Source organism: Panthera pardus, unplaced genomic scaffold (assembly GCF_024362965.1).
Source record: "Panthera pardus isolate Hobbes unplaced genomic scaffold, ASM2436296v1 HiC_scaffold_12, whole genome shotgun sequence".
NCBI classification, from domain to species: Eukaryota; Metazoa; Chordata; class Mammalia; order Carnivora; family Felidae; genus Panthera; species Panthera pardus.
In genome coordinates this window covers 21,758,673-21,782,422 of record NW_026526677.1, presented here as the reverse complement: position 1 = coordinate 21,782,422, position 23,750 = coordinate 21,758,673, and the positions used below count along the sequence as shown (strand labels likewise).

At 37.3% G+C, this 23,750-nt stretch overlaps 1 protein-coding gene across 7 annotated transcripts in view; it reads right to left on the bottom strand.

Annotated features, from left to right (window-relative positions):
* Nucleotides 1–23,750, bottom strand: part of LRRC4C (leucine rich repeat containing 4C) — a 1,200,301-nt gene that overhangs the window by 631,687 nt on the left and 544,864 nt on the right. Inside the window, exon 1 of one of the 7 annotated variants that reach the window (XM_019470151.2) lies at nt 5,067–5,160. The exons of the other annotated variants lie outside the window; for them this stretch is intronic. The gene's annotated coding sequence lies outside the window, so the exon portion shown is untranslated. Of the gene's footprint in view, nt 1–5,066; nt 5,161–23,750 lie in introns of those variants that run through there. 7 annotated transcript variants of the gene reach the window in all.

Below are 23,750 nucleotides of genomic sequence, written 5' to 3'. Positions count from 1 at the left end.
TAGGGAGAGGGAGATTCTGAAGTAGGCTCCAGGCTCTGAACTGTCAGCACAGAGCCCCACACAGGGCTCAAAATCACTAACTGTGAGATCATGACCTGAGTCGCAGTCAGAAGCTTAATCTACTGAGCCACCCAGGCACCCCTAAGATCTGTGCTTATTGATTGGTCTTTGGAGAAAGTCAGGTCTCAGTTTCATACTACTCCCTTCATGTACTGGATTGTGGCCTCATACATGTAATTTAAAACCTCTTTAAACCATCAATTATCCATCTGTAAACTGGGACAATGTGAGTCCAAAAATGTTTAAAATAAAAGTTGGGGCTTCTGGGTGGCTCAGTTGGTTAAGCATCCAACTTTGGCTCAGGTCATGATCTCCCGGTCTGTGAGTTAGAGTCCTGCGTCGGGCTCTGTGCTGACAGCTCAGAGCCTGGAGCCTGCTTCCTGTTCTGTGTCTCCCTCTCTCTCTGCCCCTCCCCTGCTCATGCTCTGTCTCTCTCTAAAAAATAAACATTAAAAATAAAAAAAATAAAATAAATTAAAAGTTAAGTGAGATAATATGAAATAATATTAATATGTTTAGCATTGTGACCTAAAAGAGAAATTCAATAAATATGATTTAAGTTCCTTTTGTTTTGTTTTTCGTGTACGTGTGCACGTTAACCCTTTAAGGCTTAGTTAGATATGATCTAACTGGGGAGAAGGCTTATTTGACCTAAAAATAATAAAAGTATTTTATGATAAAAATTAAAGGAGAGATGTCCTCATGAGCTGACATCAATCAAGAACATCAATGTGATACCATAATTAATAGGAGTAAAACTATTCCACATTCTCATACATCATTTTTCATTTAGTATCTTCAGTTAAATATAGTGAGGCCAGATTGAAATTTTCTGGTACCAACTGAAAACTGAGATCATAATGAATTGGAAGTACTTAAAAATATATATGGTAACTGAATTTCTAAGTTCTTTCTTTCTTTCTTTCTTTCTTTCTTTCTTTCTTTCTATGTTTATTTTTGAAAGAGAGAAAAAAGAGCACAAGCGGGGGAGGGGCAGAGAGAGAGGGAGACTGAGGATCCAAACCAGGCTTGGCTCTGACAGCAGAGGGCCTAATGCAGGGCTCGAACCTGCCAACTGCAAGATCATGACCTGAGCTAAAGTACAACACTCAAATAACTGAGCCACCCAGGCACCCCTATGTTAACTGAATTTTCATTTTGAATAGCTTAAGGAGTAAATATAGGTGTCTTAAATGAGATGGATTTGAAGAAAAGCTGGCATGAGCTAATATATCAAGTATACTAATACTCTATGCACCATTCTGTTGATCAACGGGATGGAGAAGTGAACAAGTCATTCAAAGGCACATTTCATAACATTTCATTCTGCCTCAGTCATAGATCAATATCCATTCTGTTCTATTCTGTCAATAAAGCAGTATCGTGAAATTCAAATTGTATCCATATAGTTAGTTTCATCTTAAAAATCTCTCTATGATAAAGTTGATGTAGCAGTTGGTTGTAATGTTAGGTCTTGGTTAAAGGAAAAAGTGAGTGGGAATACAGAGGTACATTTATTTGCCTCAACTTCTCAACTACACACACACACACACACACACACACACACACACACACACCACTATAAATACGGTAGCAGCTGATGATGATCCACTAGTGGTTACCTGAAAGGCTAATTTGAGAAGGATTCTAAGACCTTATCAGAATTCAGAGGGGATGAGTGTGAGATGGATAAATGATACCTGACATGGAAACATAAAATGGTAACAGCTGCATCAAGATTTGATTTGTTTGCTTGTTTGTTTGTTTTGCAAACTTTGCTTTAAACAGTTGAGCAACTATCACATTCTTTGACCTGAACTGTAGGGGAAAAAAAAAACAAAGCCAAAAACAAACTTCAGTGCATCTGAAAATTACTCCCCAAAGTTTTACCATCATTCAGAAATATTCAGAAAGTTTCAAAAAGTCAAAAACAAGAAAAGATAAAGGCAAGGATCATTTGGATTGTCCATTGACCTATTTTAAATTATGAACAACTCTGGGATCATTAAGAAATTAGGCAGTGGATATCATTCAAAACGCATGTAGAATTAGCTTATTAAACCAATTTTGTGTTCTTGGCAACGATCAGAAGAATGAACAGGGTGAGCTGTGGTATGGAAGAAAGGAAACTAACTTGGGAATGAGAAATGGAGTCAGTTGCCATGATAGAAAATTTAAGGGTATCATAACAACCAGACATGGAGATGATAGCTGGGCAGGAAAAAAAACAAGTAGCAGGAAGGTGTGGAAGACACATTTGATGGTTTTGACTATTCTGTCCAAGGCTGCTTAGGTCAGTCCATGCCTACACCACCAACTCAACATTAACTGGAGGAGAAATCAAGAATATCACAACTGAAGCAAAACTACCTAAGGTGATTTTGTGCAGCAATCAGATGTGCCTTTCTATGTGTAGATTGGCCTCTGCACATCACTCTGCTGTTTTCCTCATTTCTCTGGAGCAATCTCTTGACTTGTAGCAGTATTCTCACACAGAGACAGGACACCAAGGCTTTCTTTGTCCAGGAAGCAACTTTATTTGTCATGCCGGCATGTGTTCAGTGGGTCCGTAGCCGAAAAAATGAGCCCCAAGTGCAGCAGGGTGTAGCTTTTTATGCAATTTCTACTGTTTTCATCTCCCATATACAGTGACATGTAGTCGGACTGGACATAGTCCAAGTTACAGAGTTATGTCAGACCTACACATAAGTGTCTAAAAGTCGATTGGGCCACGTTGCACACTGCCTTCCTTTATTCTGAGGAGGCCTCAATCACATTCCTTAGGGAGGGGCTCTACTACAAACTAAGTCTCAAAATACCATCTCTCATCCCCACACTACTCTGCTTCTTAAACTATACCTTCCTTGGAACGCCGTGGCTTAAAGGAAAGAGGACTGTTCTCAGGGAGTTGCAGATATTTATCCAAATATCATCAGTATTTGATTAAAGGGCAGTCAATTGTCCCAACTCTTTCTTCGTGGAGCCAAGAAGCACTAACATTTTGGAATTAATCCACTGATGTCTAATCTCAGTTTCCTGACAAGGGAGGGCTGTGAAATAGATTCTAACGGGGGTGAAAGTTTTCCCATCACCCCAGGTTCTTACAACACCTTACCCCAAACAGCTGGCATTGTTTCTGGGTCTGTTCAAAAGAGAAGAGCCCTGTCTGGAGACCAGAGCTGCATTTCTATCATCTGCCTAGTTACCAAACCCATGAGGGCAAGAGAGTTTAGTTTAGATCCTCACTGTGTCTTAGGCTGTGTTCTCCATAATATTGGAGACTATTTCTTTGTCATTATTCCCCGACAGCTATAAAGCTCTTAGGTAGGAATAGGTGTAATACTCTTTTCAAACACTTCTTGTTTCCCAGCGTAGCTTTGTTGCTTTATATGACAAAACAGCAATATTATAAACCTTCTAAATATTTTTGTGTGACCAAACATAGAATTAGTTAATGACAAAGTCTAATCAAGTAGAGACTGAGTTTATATATTTTCTGTTATTAGGGTGACTGGTCAGTCACATGACACTTTTAGCCTTGATAAAACAACCATTGATCACGTCCACATTTGAAGGCAAGAGCTGAATTGGCTGAGTGTAAAAAAGACACATCCTAAGACAGATATGTAGAAAATGATTTTTCCCTATTGACATACTGACTAAAGTTAATGTTGTAATTGCAATCTGGGAGTTAATTTCCTTTTAATAGTTGATACTTCCATTTCTCTGCTCAAAATGATTGTCAGAATAAAACTCATAATCCAAAATGTCTGGAAATAAAGACCATTTTCTGTGTCCTCCAACTGTATTATGAAAGTAAGTATTTCTTTTCTTCCTTGTGCTCAGATTTCAAAAAAGAGATTAGTGCAAAATGAATTATAAAGTACCTAAACTGTTCCAACAATCACATCTCCATTCTGGTGAATTTAGTAAATGCGTTTTATCTCTCCACTGAGATGTTTTTACTATAATGGAAAACCCAATGAAATGTTTCCTTATTAGGTCTATTATTCATCCCTTATGCCTTCCCTACCTTTACAATAGTAACTGAAAGGGCACAGTGAAGATCCAATTTTTATTCTGCATTTTAATAGCAAGTTAATCAACTCACCACCCATAAGCAGTGGGCACACTTGTTATGCATAGTGTTGCTTGGGGCCTTTCTGAGATGTGTGTTTTAGGATTATTTCACAGCATTAAACTAACCAATGATAGGGAAGTAATGTTTTAAAATCTCCATGGGGCATTAATTAACACAACCTTTATTTTTATGAATTTTGCATAGGTGTAACTATAGAATATGGTGTCAGCCGACAGGTTTTTCAAAAGACATTTCACAGTTACCTGCCTCAGTATAAAAGTGAAGTTGTAAATTGGGTGTGGCCACCATGCATATACCTTCCTGGTTTGGCTGAAGAACTTATTTGAATGAATCATTAAAAACAAACAAACAAACAAACAAACACACTCAATTTATAAGTACAAAACATAAACTGATTACAGGATCTATAGCTATGAATCTCATTTTACAATGTTAATACCCAGACTCGGGATAGTCTTATTTATTTTGGTTTTATGATATGACGTTGTTATAGCACATTTTATATTATAATATATTTTTATTTTATATTATTATTTATTTACTTTATGGGTTTTTTTCCACATTAGGTAGATAAAAGTACAGGAAGAAAAACAGTTCTTTATTTTTTCACTTAGTCTTTCTCTGTAATAGTCCAGTCACAAAGAGTATCAAATCTCCAGTTTATACTGAAACCTCTACTCCAAAATATCTGGGAGCCATCCATTCCTGTATGTTAAAACGTGGGCTTAAAGAGAACTTCATGAAGTCTGTAGGGTGTGAATTCTTAAAATTCTAGGAAAATGCAAGCCGTCTAGAAATCACTTTGTTTTTGAAACATTCTGGATATATAGTTACATGAAAGAAAATTCTTTGGTAGAAATTATTCTAACTAGATACAGATTTGTGGTCCACGTCAAAGCTTTACCTACAGCTTCATGATGAACATCGAAAATGCAGTGCAGATACTGGATGTGTCGTAATATTCATTCTTGGGAAAGAGAGACCAGTTGGCCATGTTTCCTTTGTCCGGAAGGAACCTTTTTAAAACACATTTCATCCTGTGCTTCTGCAATTAGCCGAGACTGTTTAATACATTTATATATTTGAATACTTAATTTTCCTTATGAAAGATTTTCTGCTTACAGCCTTGGTTGAACATGTCTTCTAACAGAATTAAAATGTGTAAGATGGAATATTCGTGGCATTGACATTTCAGAAGCAACATTTTTTTTTTCCTTTTGCTTAAGGGAGTAAACAAAATAAAACACAAACCATTTTTCCTAATTGATTCAGATGTTTCAATGAAATTGTTTCATCCTGCAATGTTCCATAAAGTATGTGATCGAGACGAGCTTGTCTTCCTTTACTCAGCACAGGAACTGAGTACAGAAAACAGCTGTCCCATTAACTGAAGCTGAGAGCCACAGCTTAGTATCTATGTCGTCCTCAAGAGAACAGAGATTTAGAGAATGGGAGTTTCCTAGGATGAAGACTGAAGGTATACACCATATGATGACCACAGGGGAGATAAAGAAAAAGGGATGCTCAAATTGGAGATATCTAATTGAGTATCCAGACCAAACTGTTCACTTTGCAGATGAGGCTTAAAAACAAAGGTGTGAAGGGTGATTTCTGGGAGGTGAAAGGACTAGAGCTAAAACTCAGGTTTTCTGTGATTCAGTTATCCATCAAATTTATCCATTTGTTTAAATGTTGCAAACACAAAGTCTTAAAATGTAATGAAAAATTTTATATTAGTATTATTTGTTTACAACATCCCTTTTTTTTTAATCTAGTTGCAGGTTATGGCACCACAATAAAGGAAACCTAAGGAATTACTACCCATAAAATAAAAATGTGGATTTTATTTTAGGAATACACATACTTAACTAGGCTGGAACCATGATGAAGTCAGCTTACAAGGACAAATGAGTCTTAATAGAACAGGAAGAGTCAAAAGCTACATTATCAGCTATTATCCAGATCATATTTAAATTAAAAAAAATGAAAAATTTAATTCCTCAGTAACTTTAGCCACATTTCAACTGCTCAATAGTCCCATATGGCCAGCAGATACTGTATTTGATAGTGCAAAATTATAAAATATTTCCATCATTACAGAAAGTTCTATTGGATAGAACTGGTCCAAAGCCTGTGGTATTGAAGAAGGGATCATATGCTAAGAATATTCTTGAAAATAGGAGCAATAAGAAGTTGATTTCCTTTTTAAGAAATAGCATGATTTTGTCTTAATCCACTATGTAACCTTGCTCTATATACTAGAACAAATAACATAAATAAACAGGTTGAGAATGGACAGCTATTCTGTATACAAATATGTGCTTTAATGTATAAAACCCATGGCCTTACTAGCACTAAGCTTTTGCTAACAAACATCAGTGTTCTGGGATAGGGAGAATGCAACCACACTAAATAGACCCAGGCAATTTCCACTAAAAAAGTTCAAGACGCATGGATGATAACTGTTAAATTATTTAAATTCTTCTAGAGTGCAACAAGGCAAGATGCCTAAGAATCATTAAACCCTCTGACCCCATAATTCCATTCTTCATAATTTATCGAGAGGGCAAAAGATGGAGAGCAGCAAAATAGATTCCAGAAGAGACTACTTCCTGCAGGGACACAGACGTAACAAACCACTGGAAACAAGTTTAGTGGGGAATTGCTTATTAACCCATGGTATATCAGTAAGGTGGGTATTTAGAACGCAGTGCAATAAGCAAGAACATAGCATTTAGAGCCCAAGACCAGAGTTTTGAATCCTAGCTCCGCCACCACATTGGTGAGAAACCTGAGTCAGTTTATGAATACTTTCTAACTCTCAAACTCTCATCTGCTGAATGGAGAGAACAGTGGTGACTGATTCATTGAGGTGCTGTAATGATAAAAGGAGACTGATGCTGGAAAGGCTGTTAGTTTTATATATAGGACATCCAGCATAGAGTAAAAACTCAGGAAAGGCTGGTTACATTACTATTTTATGGATATTTAGTAAAATTACAGTTATGAAGAGAATGTAAATGAAATATGAAGCTTATTTATAAAATCATGTTCTGAGAAAAATTACAAATAATATCCTATGCATCCTCAGAAATAGGAGAATGAAATTACCATATGACCTGGTAATTCCTCCCTGAGGTATTTGCCCCAGATAATTGAAAATAGGTAGTGAAAAAGGAAAGAAAACAAACAAAACAACCTCCAAAAATGTGTATACAAATATTCATGACAGAACTACTCACTACAGCCCAGACGTGGAAACAACCCAAATATCCATCAGCACACGAATGAATAAACAAATCGTGAGAGACCTACACTATGGAATATTACCCATAAAAAGGAATAAAGTTCTGACACATGAACAATGTAAATGGACCTCAAAAACATATTGCTACATGAAAGGAGTCAGATGAAAAGGGCCATGATTCCTTTTACATGAAATATCCAGAACAGATATATCCACATAGAGAGAAGGCAGGTTGATAGTTGCCAGAGGCTAAGAGCAGCAGGGAACATGAATGTTATTAGTTTCTTAGAGCTGCCCTTAAAACACACACACACACACACACACACACACACACACACACACACACACAAACTGGGCGACTTAATAAAAATGTATCGTCTCATAGGTCTAAAGGTGAAAAGTCAGAAATCAAAGTGTCAGTGGGGCCATGGTCCTTCTGAAACCTGAAGGGAATCCTTCCTTCCTTCATCCTAGTTTCTGTGGGCTTGCCCATGATCTTCGGTGTACCTGGTTCCCAGCTGCAGAAGTCCTTCTCTGCCTTTGCAATCGCATTCTCCCAGGGTGTCTGCCTTCACATGGCTGTCTTCTTACAAGAACACTAGCCATACTGGATCAGTAACTCACCTAATCCAGGACAACCATATCTCAACTAGTCACATCTGCAACAATCCTCTATCCAAACAAGACTGCATTCTGAAGTACTGGGGATTAGAACCTTAACAAATCATTTTTGGGGGAGGATACAATTCAACACCCATTACAGGGAGTTGCTGCTTAATGAGCAGAATTTTAATTTGGGAGCTTGGAAATGTTTTGGAACTAGATAGCAATGATGACTGGACAATACTGTAAGTGTTCTAAATGCCACTGAGTCATTCATTTGTAAGTGGATAATTTTGTGCTGTATAGATTTCACCTCAACTTAAACCTTCCAGTATATCTTGTAATTGTAACCATATAAGAACATTTTTATGGAGGATGTAAACAAAGGTGCTCCTTGAAAGGGGTTGAAGAACACTTAGGGGAAAGTAAGGTCTTTATATATTACAACACTTTCATGGACCATTTACATCATATAAAAAACACCCGGGGCGCCTGGGTGGCTCAGTCGGTTGAGCGTCAGACTTCAGCGGTCCGTGAGTTCGAGCCCCGCGTCGGGCTCTGGGCTGATGGCTCGGAGCCTGGAGCCTGTTTCAGATTCTGTGTCTCCCTCTCTCTGACCCTCTCCTGTTCATGCTCTGTCTCTCTCTGTCTCAAAAATAAATAAACGTTAAAAAAGAAAAAAAAAATTTAAAAAAATCATATAAAAAACACCCTCAGAGCATAGCTGAGATGGACGAACATAGGAAAAGGAAAAGCCAAATCCCCTAGAAGTAAAATACTTTCTGAGATCCAGGGTATGCAGAAGAGGGTAAAGGTTTCAACAGTGTAGGAAAGCTGGGGCCTGAGGAGAAACGTCACCCCTGAAGGAAACTCTGCCAAGAAAGTTCTAGTTTTATGATGAATAAGGATGTGTGAAATTTATTATTCATCTCCACATTATGCAAAATTCAGTTAAATCCGACTACAAAAATCTAAATTGTGATTAAGGTTTAGGGACGATCTGGGAATAGGACAAAGGACAAAGAACAAAGAAGTGAGGAGTCCTGAAGGAGTAAGATCCAGGAGTGTGGTCAAGAGATAATGTGAATATGGAAAAGCAATGAGAGAAGTCACGAGAGAACATGTCCCCAAGAAGACACCACAGTCTTGGGAAGAGCTATGCTGCTTACTCCTTAGCGGAGTAAGTCAGTGCTCGTCACTTATAGAAGTCCATAATTTCAGTTATCAGCCAACTTACATGGGAATGTTTCTGGAAAATGGAAATAATTTATTAAATGCAAAAATTTAAAAACAAACCCAAATATATTTTTGCTGTTTTTATAATATCTTATTAGATTCTTTTATTTTTTTTTACCTTATTAGTTTAAATATTAACCTTTGTATCATTGTGTGGAATCCCAAACAACTTAGTGATAGAAACACAAGGGTTGATGACGCCCATGTCCTCCAGGTGGCACTCAGAAAGTAATTTCTCAGCTATCTTTTCTTCTGAGAGAGAGGTTCCCATACTAAAAGTCCCTTAGAAATAAAAGAACACCACAGAAGATGAGTAAAGCACCTGAATGTTGTTGCCCTGGTCCTGTCACCTGGAAACACAGTTCCTTATCTCCCGTGGGACAGATCTTGCTTCTGAGGAAGCATGAGAGAAAAGCCACACACACCTCTTCAGTACTTCCATTATGAGCCATCGTTTTCATCTAAAAATGCTATTCCTTACGAAGGGGCGGTTATTAAGTAGCAGTTTACCCTCACACACAGACAACATTTTTAATTTGCCTGTGACACAAGTGATTTCTTCTGAGATAGGGTCACTGGTGCCTTGAGGTCCTTCAACAGGGCACACAATATTTTGGATAATCATTTGCTACTTGCAATAGAGTCTGAGATTCAGGCACTGAAAATTATCATCGCAGTGAAGAGAAGATGGAATTATTGTGTAGCTTAAACAGAGCACAAAAGTTGAGCAGAGCTAATCGGATCCTTCACATTCAATTCCACTGTCCTCACCTGAGTAGCCTTTCAGCCTAAGGCTCATTGGCCCAACAACAAAGCACAAACTAATTCATTTCCATCCATGATCTGCTTACCAAGAATGTCACAAGGTATTTCCAAACACTCAGAAGACGATGCCTTAGAAGTGCTCAACTGTGGGGCGCCTGGGTGGCTCAGTTGGTTAAGCATCCGACTTTGGCTCAGGTCATGATCTCACGGTCCGTGGGTTCGAGCCCTGCGTCGGGCTCTGTGCTGACAGTTCAGAGCCTGGAGCCTGTTTCAGATTCTGTGTCTCCCTCTTTCTCTGACCCTCCCCTCTTCATGCTCTCTCTCTGTCTCAAAAATAAATAAATGTTTAAAAAAATTGAAAAAAAAAAAAAGAAGTGCTCAACTTTTAGGACATTTTTCAAGAAAATGGAGAGGCTAATTTACTATGCTAAATAAGAATTTAAAAGACAAGACATTTTCTAAGCCAGTTAATAAGACATGTGTTTCTTTAGTACTTCCTTTGTACAGAATCTCTTTCATGAGAACATGTCTCATAGCCTCATGGGTCATCCAGGTATAGCCATTTTGTTATCTCTGTCAGCTATCCATAGCATAGATGGCTCAGGGTTGTTCCCCAATCTGCATTACAGCCCTTTTCTCAGAACCACTGCCCATGGTTCAATCAGCCCAAGAAAGGTATTTGACCCAAGAGTCCCTTCTCAGAAATTAAAGTAGAATCAAGGAAGAGTCCATCTTTTTCTGAGGCTAAGACTACGCCTTCAGAGACTTCTGGCAGCCATATTTCTCTTCAAGTGGATTAGAGATAGGAAGGAAATTAGTCTGGCACATAAGAGGGAAGAATAAAGCAAACACACAGATACAAGTAGAGATTAAAGATGGAAATGAGTCCTGTTGCTGTTCATGAAATGGTTAATAGTGATCAGAAGGTCAGGTATAACTTAAATTAACTTCTAGTTTTTAAAAGACATTATGGCATCCTTATGATAATTTCCCTAGTCTCTTTGAGTTACTTTCATGTGACTTGTAACCCAAACACTTTTTACTACTATAGCCTCATGTTCCAGCAACTATTGCACGCCATCCTTCTTCTATCAAAAATAGAACCTAGGGGCACCTGGTGGCTGAGTCAGTTGAGCATCCGACTTCGGCTCAGGGCATGATCCTGTGGTCCATGGGTTCGAGCCCCGTGTCGGGGTCTGTGCTGACAGCTCAGATCCTGGAGCCCGCTTCAGATTCTGTGTCTCCCTCTCTCTCTGCCCCTCCCCCACTCATGCTCTGTCTCTCTCTGTCAAAAATAAATAAACATTAAAAAAATAAAAAAAAAAATAAAACCTATACTAGATTTAGGTCACCCAGAAATGCAGTTATTCAATACAAGGAAAGATAATTATAATAATGAGAAAAAATGATAAAAACCATGTGCGTGATGAGTACTAATTTATGCCATAATATGTACGAGTGCTCCCTCATTTCACCTAGTTGGAGACATACAAACTGAAAAAGTATGGGCTTTTATGATTTTTTTCTTGCTAGGTGTACACAGACATATAAGACTGCCACCAAATATAGGGCCAGGTGAATAGTCTCACATTCTCAAAAATCATGATATGAATATCATTCAAATGAAGCTACATGATATACTATTCAGATCAGGGATCAGCAAACTATATGAGCCTATGGGCAAAATCTGGCCCTCTACCTTTTTTGTAAGTAAAATTTTACTGGAACACAGAATGTCTATTCATCTGTGTATTGTTATTTGGTTGCTTTACTACTACAGTGGCAAAGTGGTTGCAATGAAGACTGTATGGCCTGCAATACATAACATATTTACTCCCTGTTCCATTATAGAAAAAGCTTCTTGGCCCCTGATTTAGACCAACTTCCTGCAGCTAAGGCAAAATTGAAAAACATGGGGCTTACCTTTTCCTATTTTGTGCCCAAGACAGACATCCCCAATGGATCATGATACTCATTCAAAGTATGCAAATACATGGCTACAAATTCTTAGCTACTACGCTAGGAAGACACTAGTAATTAATCAGCACTGCAATGAGATAGCTTTGTTCTCCCTGGACTAAGATATTTCATAGATTCATATTTTCAGATTCTTGGCTTTGAAACAAGTTTTCCATAATCTCTATGTTCAGCATTTATCCCCTTTCATGTATAAAAGATACATGGTACAGTATTATACAAGAGGATACATGATAGATAGCTGTTTAAACCACCATCTGGCTCAAGTAACTTTTTAACCTAAAAAAGGGATTTAACGAAAGTAAAAAGCATTCCTCAAATCCCAATATGTGGGCTATCTTTGAGGAAACAGCACTTGGTTCTCATCCAAAGAAATAAAACTCAAAGGATATTAGTGTCAAAAACAAAAACAACAAAAAAACCACAATTCAACTGAGTAAATTTAAAGATCTAATTCACTTTATGAAATGATTCATGAATCAAGTGGTGCCCTATCTAGCAAATAGAAGGTGGCCTCTTAGAGCTGCAGAAAGGAAAAAGTTTTTAAAGCAAAAAAGGAATAGAACAAAGGAAATTATCAGCAAGGAATGCATTATTTTAGGCAAGATTGCCCTCCTAAGAGAAATGGAAGGGTCTTAGCAGATTACCTCCTCCTGTTGACTAGGAAATCCCAGTTTGGCTGGTTTGATTACATTTCTGCAGTTAAGTTAGATTTAGTTGGTTAACTGATGTGGGGCCTTAACATAAGTGATTACATTTAAGGGCTATGGTTTTCTTCTTAACACCAGAAAGACAAAATTAAAAAAAAAAATCACCTTTAGGGTTAAGGTAAAAATTTTTTTTTCTATACAAAGTACAAATAGAAAATCAAATTGCAATAACAGTAGGAAATAAAACTAAGAGACTAATAGTAAAATTATGTTTATGGTAAGCAATATTATATTACATTTGGTCTTGAATATTTGGACCAATTTGAATATTTGGACCACTATTACATTTGGTCTTGAAAGGGAGCAGAAGTTGCCACACCAAATATGCCTCTTTTGTATAAGGTTTATCTTGAAATGGTTATTTTTAAGAAATAGCAGACACAGGAGGAGATATTACTAGAAATATATTTTATCTGAGCAAATCATGTGTATGGCAAAGAGGAGAGGGGCTGGAGATTGAATTCAATCACCAATGGTAAGCGATTTAATCTATGGTGCCTATGTAATGAAGCCTACATAAAACCCCAAAAGGAGTAGGTTCAGAGAACTTCCAGGTTGGTGAGCAAAGGGAGATTTGGCTAAGTGGTGCTCAAAGAAGGCATGAAAACCCCAGAGTCTTTCACCATACGTTGCCCTAGACATCTCTTCCATCCGGCTCTTCCTGAGTGATATCCTTTTATAATAAACCAGTGATGTAGTAAGTATGTTTCTCTGGGTTCTGTGAGCAACTCTAGGAAATTAATTGAACCCAAGGAGAGGGTCGTTAGAACTTCAATCACTAGCCGGTTGGTCAAAAGCACAGATGACAACCGGGACCTGTAATTGGCATCTGAATTTGGGGTTGGGGGACAGTCTTCTGGGACTGAACCCTTCACCTGTTGGAATGTGATGCTATCTCCAGGCTGATACTGTCAGGATTGAGATGTTGTCTGAGAATTACCTGGTGGTGTGTGGACCACCTCAACACACACGCACGTGCGTGCAGGTGCGTGCACACACACACACACATTGTAAATTTGTGCAGAGTCTTAGTAATTCACAGGGTTAATTTAAAATACATGATTAGGGACATAATCACTTTTCCAGAGATGTGAGAACTATCTAGATCATAAGGTAATTACATTATATGTGTTTGGAAAAATTGTGGTTATTTTAATCTATTGGATGAAATATGGAGATTTATTCTATTAAATTTTCTGTGTGAGACTGTAGCAATAAGCAACAAATACAAGTATAAAAGGCAAGGACTACAAATGAATCCTTGCCAATTTGGACAGATGCATATGGTCTGATCTTTATATAGAACAGACAGATCAATAACAGAGCAACCCAAAGTCTCTGGTTGAAAGCCCAGGATAATTCTACTTTAAAGCAACAAAAAAAAAAAAAAGTAGTAAGAAATGTGGTCTTTATCTTTTTTCCCTTCATTTTTTTCTATAAATACTAATACAGTTGGCTTTCTTTTCCTCTAACAGAGTGAAGGGAATACAAAAAGGATATTTCCTTTTAACAACTCAAAAAGGTCAGCAAAGTATAAAATGTCAAATCTACAAAGTTGGATAAATGTGGGTAAAGCATTAAATGTTAATGATGTCCTTGGTTGAAAAGTTTCACAAAAATCATGTACATTTTCAATTATGCTATAATTAAAACTGCATGATCCCACTTGTCATCACAGAATGAATTGACTAGACTTGTGTTTGGGGTCATCTTTCATATTTGTAGTAAAGATCAAGCAGGAAGACAATTTGACTCCTCATCCCTGTCCATTGGTAGATCTAAGTGAAACGGTATGCCAACAGTGTGGGATACCATCATGGTCCAGAGCTTTGGATCAAGACAAAAGTGTTGTAACTACCTTAATTCTGTGAGCTCCAGCCTCTCTAGTGGTAAAATGGTGTTGCTGGGGGGAGGAAAATTTTTTTTTACATCATACAAAGGTTCTTCTGGCTGGTCTAAGAATTAAAATGATTTGAGACAGATTGAGAGGAGATCAATAAATCCAACATTCATGAGAGGCTCAAAGACAGGAAGTAAAATGAGGTGTATACAGCATCCTAAAATACGAAATAGGGTAGACACCGGGGACATTAAAAGGGAAAGAGGACATTTCACAGGGCAGTAAGAAGAAAAGTAGATGTTTTCCCTGCCATACAGAGGAGCCTTAGATAAAATTTATTTCTAGTAATAACTCTTATTCTGGGAAAGCACCACAACTTAGATTCTTTTAGGTAGGAATGAGAAAAGTTTCTTTTGACTTCATAGGGTCTCTACTGCCTTTGGCTCAAAATAGTCCACATGCCAAAGGGACACATTTTGGGGAAACTTGCTCTGAATCCTTTCAGTGTGATGTTACCTAACTTGTACCATTGTTGTAAAGGCCAGAAAAATCATGGTTTTTAGCACAGCATTTAGCACAATAATAATCCTATAAACACTCCACAGTATGACCACTGCGTCCTTCTGAAGCTCTATATTCCATCAATATCATCCCCGTTACCCACTCTGTAGTCTAACAAACTACCTTTAATTTTCTGTGGTAACTTGTGTGTTTTCTCAAACCCAATACTTTGTCATTCGTTTTACTCAGACTTCCTCCACCTCACCTCACATTCCCTATCCCCATCTTCATTTGGCCAAATTCTTCTATTCAATTTTCAGTCTTGACTGAACATATTTCCTCACAGAGCATATTGGATTCTCCTGCTATATGATGTCAGAATACCCTATCTATTCCCTTCCAAAACTTAAATGCTACTTTAATCACTTATTTAGTTTTGTTTTTCAGCTAGGCTAAGGCTGGAGATTATATTTGCCTTGTTCACAAACACAGTGCTGCTTTTTTGACATTGTAAGTATTGAATAACTTATAGCCATTTTAGTCACTATATTCTATACATGTCTGCAATTTAGTAAGACAGATAGATGAGACTGTAGAATAAGAAAATGGGACTTTGACCTACTTCTCACTAGCCCTCTGATGAGACTTTGGACAAGTTAGTTGATCTCTACAAGGCATCATTTCCTCACCTATAAACTTGCAATAGTATTGCCTCTGGGTGTGATGGTGAGAGTTGAATAAGAAACTTATGAGAACGTTTATCTTCTATAATTATTAGTATCACTATTACTCTTCTAGAAGTTAAAGGACATGTTCAGTTTTCTTATTAGTTTCCTTATTAATTATTTCTTGTTCTTATAGGCCGCTCAAAGGTACAAATACATCAATTTTGGAAAAGAAAAGGCAGGTTCTATTGGTAAGGCAATGCCATTTGCTGTGTATTTCGTTTTACCTTACCAAAGTTGCTTCCTAGCATTACGTTAAAAGAGAGGATTTTCTGGGATTGAGATTTTATTCAAGGCCTTCCATCAGATTGCATACAATGCTAAAACAGAAATAACAACAGTTGAATTTAAATTGGAGGCTAATCCAAAATGAAGGGCATATCCAATTTGCAAGTCAGACTTGAAAGCCACCCTTTCAGAGGTCTGCATCTATGACAAGTGCACTCGATGCACACCTCAGCTCACCTCCCCCCAGCCAGCATGCTCATTAGATAATGTCACTTTGGCAATGCACCAGGGAGATGGTTTGGGAAAATCCACATGACTTTGACATTTTGCATGATCTAGTGAGAGAATCTCATGCTAGCTCATGAAATACACATCTTTTGGCATTTTTCAAAGTCCAGAAAGGAGAGATCTATGGAAAGCTCCAGAATATTTTCATGGAAGCACTTGGGAATAGTCAACTGGATTTAAGGAAGCCTAAGAGGCTTATCCTGAGAGCATGTGCATTGCAAGCACACTGTTTTAACTTGAACTATGTCTGTACTTGGGTGACTGGGGGATGTTTATGAAGATTATGGGGGTGGGGCAGAGGAATAAATAAAGACCCACCAAAATAAGATACTGCTTAGTACAATAACTCTGGGAAAGCAACAGAGAAGTTGATTTTAATCACTGTGGTCACTGGGCTCAGGCTTCAACTTTGAAAATTTCATTCTGACCAGGTTGGTGGAATAGAGAAATCAGAAGATGAGAAGTTTACCTTCACAGGAAGCAGTTGGAGGGCCCTTTCTGTCCTCTTTTTATGGCAAAAACCCCTGTGATGCCCACATTGTTAACACACCATTTTAAGATGAGTCAGCATAAAAACTCAGATGGTGATTTTCATTATAAGCTTTAAAAGATTTAGTTCTGCAGCCCTGAATCCAAATCAACACTCTAGAGCAGGAGAATTTCTTCCCGTTTGTTTCTATTTTCCAACCTCAGAGAACTACCTACAACAACCAAGTTTCAAGGAAAAGTGGACTGCCTACTTCCCATGCCTAGTCAGCACTTAAAATATTAATAGATCATCTCTTGAGATTACTTTTATGCTTAATAATATATATTAAAAGTTGCAATTAAAAAGTCTAGAAATTATTACTTCTATGGATTTTTAAAGACAAAAATCAAAACTATATTTCATAATACTCATAATGATATTTAAGAGACTATGCTTTTCTGGGCCATATTGTTTCCTTCTCCCTATATGGACTTATAGAAGTGATAGAGAAGAAAATAACTTTCTGTTCTTCTCTAAGGAAGTATTTTGGTTGCAGAAACAAGATAATTTTTTGGTCCCTTATATAACTTTAGCTTACTAGTGTCAATAAAAATATTTGATGGACTCTTGAGAGCTTAAGATCATTTTCAAACACATTATCTCATTTCAGCTATGAAAACAAACCTGTGGGGAGTGTGGACTATCCCCATTTATGAATTAAGGAAACTGAAATGGAAAGAAGTTTAAAAAAAATTACTCTGAGCACATGTGGGACTACCTGAAACAAATACAAACCAATTTTTTCAAGAAAATGAAAAGGTAAAACAAATTAATCACGAATTCGTGAATTGTGCATTGAAATCCTTATCAGCTTTCAAGAATGGCATCTACTGCTATTATTATTGAAGCCCTACCATGTACCAGGCACTGTTTAATGAAAAACAGGACAAAGTCTCATCCTTAAGGATCTCCCATTTTTAAATGTGCATAACACCAAATAAAAAGAAAACAATAAGGCAGGTAGAGAATGTTAAAGTTATATAAAAATATAATAGCTCTATAGTATTTTATAGCTTTCAGAATAATTCCAAATCTAATCTCTCATTTGGTTTTCACTAGAACTTGACAATCAACAGCCTTAACCAGAGATGGCTACCATTTTGAGTGTGCTATGTAGTAAGTGGATCGGTGATATGTGGATGTCATGTCGTGGTGTAAAGAATGCTATATCTATGGCATATGTACCACTGGCTGAAAGTTACAAAAGCACAATAGACATTTTCTTTTCCTGCTTATCTAAGAATCTTAAATATATATTCTAGCACAAACTATTTAATTACATAGTTGGAAGAAAAGTCTGTAAGTTCATGATTGGTCCACTTATAGAATCAAAGATAATTGTTCTGGGGCACCTGGGTGGCTCAGTCAGTTAAGCATCCGACTTTGGCTCAGGTCATGATCTCACAGTTCGTGGGTTCAAGCCCCGCGTTGGGCTCTGTGCTGACATCTTGGAGCCTGGAGCCTGCTTTGGATTCTGTGTCTCCCTCTCTCTCTGCCCCTCCCCGGCTCACACTCTGTCTCTCAAAAATAAATAAATGTAAAAAAGAAATTAAAAAAAGATAACTGTTCCATGTTGGCAATAATTTTATATTATTCTGATTATTATTTGAGCATCAATTACATTCTAAACATTTTTCTATACCCTCTCCCTTGTTGTGGGAATAATAGTGGACTCCTGCTATTAAAATGGTTTCTCTCATAGACCACCACTTCAATATTTTAGTGTATAACTATACCTATGCCAGATCTGGTAAATCATATACATTTATACCCTAAAATATATTCTGAAACTATACAAAATGCCAGCTACGGTGTGAGCTTTGATGACATGCTACAAATCAAGGGAGGCCCATATACTATGTCATAAAGTTTATATTCTAGTTGTCTATATGAACAGTGAAAAAGCTAAAACCCATTTTCTGTATGTTGTATGAATGCATACATACAAACATTCAGTTTACATATCTCACTTTGATTTCTCTGAGCATCTTACTTTGAATATCAGAATCACAACACTTTTATTAGTGTTTTCAGTCTACTAGATAAAAACTAGAACTAGAATCCCCAATTTTAAACAAAATCCATCTTTACATCTGTTTTTTATTCACTGTAAGTTAAACTTACAATTTATGGTAATGATGCTGAAGGAAAATATCTCAAGGTTATTCTCCAGAACATACAGTATTGGGATTAAAAGCAATTAACAGTTTAGAAGTCTAGTGAAATCCTCATGTTTAGGATTAGAAAGATCTGTGTTCAAATTCTACTCAATAGCAGTGTGTCTTTGAAAAAGTCACTCACGCCAAATAAGTCTCAGTTTCTACCTCTACCAAATGGAAATAATAAAAATAATAATAAAGAACCACCATAACCTGCTGTTATGCTAATTACATGAACTCAGGCATGCAACTTGCTAGAGCATTGAGTCAGTGCTGGCTAGCACTTTGTATATTAGCTTGGAACAATAGCTTAGTATCTGGATCTTCAGACATTCTGTATCCAAAATCTTTCTACCACCAGATGGAATATCTCAGCTGGTAGGTTTAGAAGCTTAGAGATGGTTCTGAGTTACAGAACAACGTAGCTATACCCGCAACTTGCAAATGAACTATGTTCCCTCCTCTACCATTGCACATAAGAAAGAACGTTACTGCAAGGAATAAAGCATCTGGTATACTTTGGAGAAACCAAGCATAGCTGCTTTTTAAAACAGAAACATGTTTTTTTTCTTCTATATGTAACAAGTCAAACAGGAATTTTTAAAAATATTACTGAGTTTTCCCCCAAAATTGTGGGTGACTTTCTCACTTTCCAATACATTGATTCATTACTGCTCACCTACACAGCATGAACTGAACAATTAAGACAATATTCTTGGTTCATGCTCTTACTTAACTTTATTTTTAAATCTGTGCCTCATTTATTTCCTATACAGCAGAAAGGAGAATGTAATACTAAATCCTTTTAACTGTTTTGCATCTATTGAAGTCTCATTTAGAGTTATGCATTTCTAATAAACATTTCACATTTCGTGTTTCTTGTGGTAAGAATCCAAGGCAAGAAATTGCCCATCATGAAACAGAATATTTGTGAAAACTAGATTGCAATAACCAGTTTTTGCACCACTGACATGACAGAGAAGAATGTGATGTCTATAAGAATTACTGTTTAGCATGCTATTTAAATTCCTTCCAGAAGGACTATCACAAGGTATCAGAAAAGCCAGTTGGTCATTATTAGATTCAAGATCAGGAAGTTAAAGCAGATAGAAAATGTACAATATGAGAACATGGCTCTTTCCAGGGGAATAAGAAGTATCTCCTGATAGCTCTGTATAAGTTGATAAAGATTTATTTATTGCACTGGGGTTTTATTGTCACAGCCCCACACCTAAAATACAAAATAAATCTCATAGCTCACAATCAAACTGCACAGGGGTTTCTTTTGTACATGTATTTTGACCATAGCTCCATTTAAACAAATATGTAAGGTTGTGATGCATTTCCAATAATGCTTCTCAACTCACCATTCATTACTTTCAGCAGGGAAAGATTATTCTCTGCCTACCTAGCCCACATTTAGCCCCTGTGAGCTGCCCTGTTTAAATGGGTCATGAAAAACGAGAGCACATATTCCCTACTTTAGGAAGAATGAAACTCAGGGATTATTTCCTCAGCTACAATGTCACATCATGCCTCCCATATTTGGAAAATAATGTCTTTCACATCATTTTCCCCTTTTTCATCAGAAGAGCATCTACCCTCAAATGTTAGAATTGTAGAGGAACTGCTAAAATTTGGAAGTAAAGAGGCCAGTGTATGCTTTCTAGGGTGTTGTGACCTGGCTGCACATTAGAATCATTTGGGAAGCCTTTGTAAAGTATCAATGCACAGATCTCATCTCTAGAGACTGAGATTCACTGGGTTTGCAATGGAGCCAGAGTATCTGTTTCTTCCAGCAGATGGCACTATATCTGGAGAGAGGCTTGGGGCACGGACTGGTAAGAGAACCTGGAGGGAGATGCTGTTCTCAGTGGGCACTCAGTGAATAAAGACACCGAGGGCAAAAGGATGGGTCAGTTACTCTCAGAACTCACTTGTATATTAAATAAATAACAATGAGAAGTCATCTGACTCCTATTTCTACAAAAGGTAACCAGTTAAAAACTCCTCTTACATTAAGCCTAATAACCAATACAATCAAGATTGTCTTGTTAGTATAAAATGACAGATTATAAAATGATTTCTTTTTACTTTTTTTTTTGGTTTTAAGTTCACAATAATTAAAATAAATGATAAAAAAGCTACTAAAGATTTCTCAGAACTAGGACAAATATCTACACAAAAGAAATATTCTCAGGATGATATATTTTGTTCAAAAGTGTTTCCACCTCTATCAGTCTAATTCCAAAGAAAATAAAGCCAATACATCATTTCTTACTAGGCTTACAAATGAGGTCATTTTGATATCCATTCATACTTCCAATGTGTTGGGAACATTGAGACAATATTCAAAAATCTCCAAGTAATAGAGTAAACTGCACATTGTGATCATCTTTTTAGCACAAATAAATATTACTTCTAGGAACCCTCATTTGATGGGGGAAAAAAACCCTTATTTGATTAATTAAATAAGAGAGCTACATGCACTGGCATTTCCTCTAGGATGGTGGAGTAGCACATCTCAGTCTCACAGACAATCTGTTGTTATTCACTGATAGTGAGTTTAGCTCAAACTTCTCTTTCAGGGCACATGGGTGGCTCAGTCACTGGTTGAGCGTCCAACTTCAGCTCAGGTCATGATCTCATGGTTGGTTGGGAGCCAGATTTTGGCTGAGGTCATGATCTCATAGTTCATGGGTTCGAACCCCATGTGAGGCTATGCGTTGACAGCTCAGAGCCTGGAGCCTGCTTCAGATTCTGTCTCTCTCTTTCTCTCTCTCTCTCTCTCTCTCTCTCTCTCTCTCCCTCTCTTTCTCTCTGGCTCTCCCCTGCTCATACTCTGTCTCTCTCTGTCTTAAAAATAAACATTAAAAAAACAAACAACTCTCTTTCCAAGCTGATCTTCTCTGCAAACTTTGTTTTTAAAATTCTTTTTTTTGGGGTGTGCCTGGGTGGCTCAGTCGGTTAAGCAACTGACTTCAGCTCAGGTCATGATCTCACAGTTTGTGAGTTCGAGCCCTGAGTCGGGCTCTGTGCTGACAGCTCAGAGCCTGGAGCCTGATTCTCTGTCTCCTTCTCTCTCTGCCCCTCCCCAACTTGTGCTCTGTCTCTCTATCTCTCTCAAAAAATAAATAAACGTAAATAAATTTTTTCAATGTTTATTTATTTTTGAGAGGGAGAGAGGGAGAAAGAGAGAGAGAGAGAGAGAGAAAGAGAGAGAGAGAGATTGAATGAGCATAGGAAGGACAGAGAGAAAGGGAGACACAGAATCCAAAGCAGCCTCCAGGCTCTGAGCTGTCAGCACAGAGTCCACTGCGGGGTTCGAACCCATGAACTGTGAGATCATGACCTGAGCCAAAATCTGACATCCAACCAACTGAGCCACCCAGGTGTGCCTCTGCCAATTTTGTGAATATGTGTTTCTCAATTGAGAGATCCATCACGGTTACATAGAAACAGATGCTGGTTGCACATCGACTCATAGTCGTAAAACCTAGAAAATAGTCTACCTCTGTTTGAATCTCTTCATGACAGAGGTTTCTTTTTAATTCTTATTATTAAACATAGCAAATGCTGTGGATTTCCTATAATTTTTTCAGTGAGCTTGTCTACCTTTTTCATCTTGTAGAAAACAAACAAATAAGCAAACAAATTAAGCTTGTGTAACAGCCAGAGTTCATGCTTCATAGGAGTCTTGGAGATGATACATTTTTTTTTAACATTAATATGAATAGGTTTGGTCCTCTCCAAGGTTAATTTTTCTTGCTTTACTGGGATTTAAAATGAAATATCTCATGAACTTTTGGTCTCTTTCAACATGTCATTTGATGCTGTGTCAGAAAGTCACACATCTTAAGTACTTGTATTTTAAAATAATCTCATACAATTGATCCCTTAATTTATGGCTCAGTATTTCATCTGCTTTATCTAAGCACTTTGATCTCTTTTGGAGAAATTATGTTCTCAGGTTTTCAGCAATGTTTTATGGTGACTCTGCCTTTGGTTTAGAGGCAGGGGTGACGTTATTCACAAAATCTGTAAGAATCCGTGATGCCATTTGGTTAGGCTGGGGTACGATGTCTCCTTGAACTTATTTTTCAGCTGTGGAAGAAACCAGCTAATGAAGCTGTTGCTACCCTATAACTAGATGTGAGTCTCACATCTTTCAATACAGTGGACATTAACTCTTTTGATGGCAGCTGACTTATTCTAATAGGCAGCAACAGGATGAATTTGAAAGAGCATTTATTTCACAAGCATTAGTTGCATATTAATGCATAATTAGTAAGTAGACATGTAGGGGAAATAAGTAAAATCTCTGAACCTGTCCTTAAAAAACTCACAAAAAAGAGGAAAGAGCTATTAACAAATAAGCCCTAGAATTTATTAAGTGAACTCCCAAATAGAGAAAAGTAAACTAATACAGTAGCACACACATATGCACACAATGGTACAAAGAAATTGTTGGGGGCAGGAATTGTTCATGAAAGGTTTGCAGAATTCCTGCTTTACTTTGGGTTTAAAGGAAAAACAGGAGTAAAAAATTAAAGAAATAATGCAAGCAAATTTAAATAATATATACCATGTGAAAGATTCAGAAGCATGGAAAACCTTGGAACATTATGGTAGATTGTATTTTTCTAGGAGGCCACTCAAATACAACTTATTCCAAAAGCACATATGATGTGATATTATCACTCATCTTTTAGACAGCTGGGGTCTGTGTAATTTTCCTGGTCTGCACAAACTCATATCTGCACAAACTCATAACTATGGA